Genomic DNA, 2,500 nt, shown 5'->3' with positions numbered 1-2,500 from the left:
TATTTTTTGTTTCAGATTTCAGTCTTCCTTCCCCACCTCCCTAAAAAGTTTTTACTTATCTTGACAAAAACAGGATTCGATTTAAATGTCCCCAGTAGTAAAATTGTGTGATTTCCTTTTAGAGAAAAACAGATCTGACAGGCAAACTACTATAACTCTGACAAAGACGAAGGCGTTGTACCCTTCAATACTTATTTCAATAGGTTACAGAGAAGCCCCTTTTAAACTCTGGAGCGCTCTTGAGTTGACAATGTGGTTTTATTTCCTTTGTATAGACCAGCTAAATGTTTTCGGAAATCGCTGTAGCGGTCTAATTAAGAGGCTGATACAGGCAGCTATAAGTTTCGAGGCTGCTGAATAAAAGAGTACAGAGGCTACATTTTAAGTACACTTTTATTGTTCATTTAGCTTCGTACCTTTGCAGTACAAACAGTGCTGAAAATAAAGGCTTTTAATCTCTCTTCACTGACGGGAGAAAAAATAGCCCAGTAACTGATCAAAGAGTCAATGGCGCTGAACCGACAGTTTATGGATTTCTGTTTGTGCGACAAAATAAAAAATAAATCACATATAAATACGGGGATTCATCAGAGGAAAAGTAACAATCGCCAGAAGTGATATGGCACGCTGCAACAACAAACATTTGCAGCCATAGAGCCTGCTTGTTATGTCTGCGGTGACATATATTACTTGTGTGTTTTCAAAACAATACCTGTCTATAAGGCTATAGGTTACCGTTGCAACTGGGCCATCTTTCTCTTTAGTGACTAGTGCTAGCGATGCAGGCTTTAATTTAAAATAACAATGGTAATAACCATGGCCCTGTCAACACACAACTGGAAATAAAGTAAGTGTCAAAGTGGCGGAGGAGGTTAGAGGGCACTGGTGATATCATGGTCACTGGTGATATAGTTTCCAGAGGGGAAGCCATGGCGAGGATTAGATCTACTGCATTTTTTTCCTTTTTTTTTAAGAGGGACTTGGTGGAGAATCTCTTTCCCAGCCCCACCTTCATTTTGGAGGCGTGCAAGGCTAGGGAGCGTGCACTGCAGCCGTGGGACTGGAAGAAAGTGCTCTCGTGGTTAGGCAGGAGCAGACTGTTCAGGCCCCTGCAGCATTAGGAACAGGGGGACAGGAAGCAGAGGCAGGCTCTGGTAGCGGTGGCTGGCAGCCTTAGGAGTAGGGAAGCTGCAGCCGCTGTAGAGTGGTCTCTTTAGAGTGGTGGGGGGAAGCGGCGCGCGCGGGAAACCTCTCCAGAGGAGCCGGGAAGGGGAGGGGGAGAAGCAGCGTGCGAGGACAGGGCTCTCTCCAGGGGTGTCTGGGGGGGAGGGGGAAGAGGAGGAGAAGCGGCGAGCGCGGAAACCCTTCTCCACAAGCAGCCTAGTGCAGCCAGGCTGCTGCTCAGAGAGTCCGGTCAGGCACAACGTCCCCCAGTCTAGCAGGAGACGGGAGTGGAGGGGCGAGAGCGCACCTATAGCTCCACACCATCTGTTAGAGCCTATGCTCAAAACCCACTCAACCGTGTTCCCAGACACTGCCTTTTTACCAAAGAAAAATCATTGTTAGCAGTTTCAAAATAAACACCAGATTGCCCATTAGCACTTTCTTCCCAAATATCATCCAATAATAACCATATTGCTGTGCACGCTTCTGGGATTCCTCAGGGCGTTTAGACACTTCTGGTTTTATCAGAAAATGCTTCTCTAACTACTTCAAAATGCACCGTAACCTGCTCTGCAGACGCTATTTAGAAGCATGCCTCATAAAATATAAGCAAGCCCCCCACAGCAGCTTGGTGTGCCGCGATGGGCAAGAGAGGCAGAGTGCTTTCTCTCTCTCTCTCGCACAAAATACTGCTCACACTATGTCTGGTCAGCCTAATGCAGCGTTATTAGCTGTGGCGTTAAAAGTATTGACATTAGCAGAAGAGTTGTCATGCCACATTTACATTGTTGCTTCCAATACCCATATCGTTTAAATGATGCAATAATATTATTGCTTTTGGAAAAATAACAGGCTTGGATCACAGTCTCTGCATGAGCAATAGCAATAAAGCACTTGTAATGAGCAAGTAACAAGCTCCAAACTTAACAAAAAATATGCAGGCTCCGTTCCTAACTGCAGAGAATTGTCGAAGGTCCGACTTAAAGGCTTTAGTTAATAATGTTGTAACTGAAACTTTTGGAAGCTAGTGCTGTCCAAACGGCACTTTCCTGTGTCCAAAACCAAGGCAAGCTTTGTGCATTAGCTAAGGTTATGACAATAATGTTTCTTTTGGTGCTGCTAGTTAATCCAAACCCCAGGGGGTGTATAAAGTATAGCTCTAATGCTTCTAATTGGAATAACATGTTACCACAAAATTGTTTTTATACATTTTTTTTAAGTTGCAGTGTTTCTGACACAGCTTTTAAAATGTAAATTGAAAAAATCAGGTTTGACAATGTCAGATAAATCCATATCTATGTCTATTTAAGAAGAAAGGCGACCATATCCTATTCGG

At 44.0% G+C, this 2,500-nt stretch overlaps 1 protein-coding gene across 11 annotated transcripts in view; it reads left to right on the top strand.

The window, feature by feature from the left end:
• Nucleotides 1-2,500, top strand: part of EBF3 (EBF transcription factor 3) — a 131,368-nt gene that overhangs the window by 2,928 nt on the left and 125,940 nt on the right. The window lies entirely within an intron of this gene.

This window comes from Emys orbicularis, chromosome 7, assembly GCF_028017835.1.
Source record: "Emys orbicularis isolate rEmyOrb1 chromosome 7, rEmyOrb1.hap1, whole genome shotgun sequence".
Taxonomy (NCBI): Eukaryota; Metazoa; Chordata; order Testudines; family Emydidae; genus Emys; species Emys orbicularis.
This window is presented reverse-complemented; position numbering and strand designations above follow the sequence as displayed.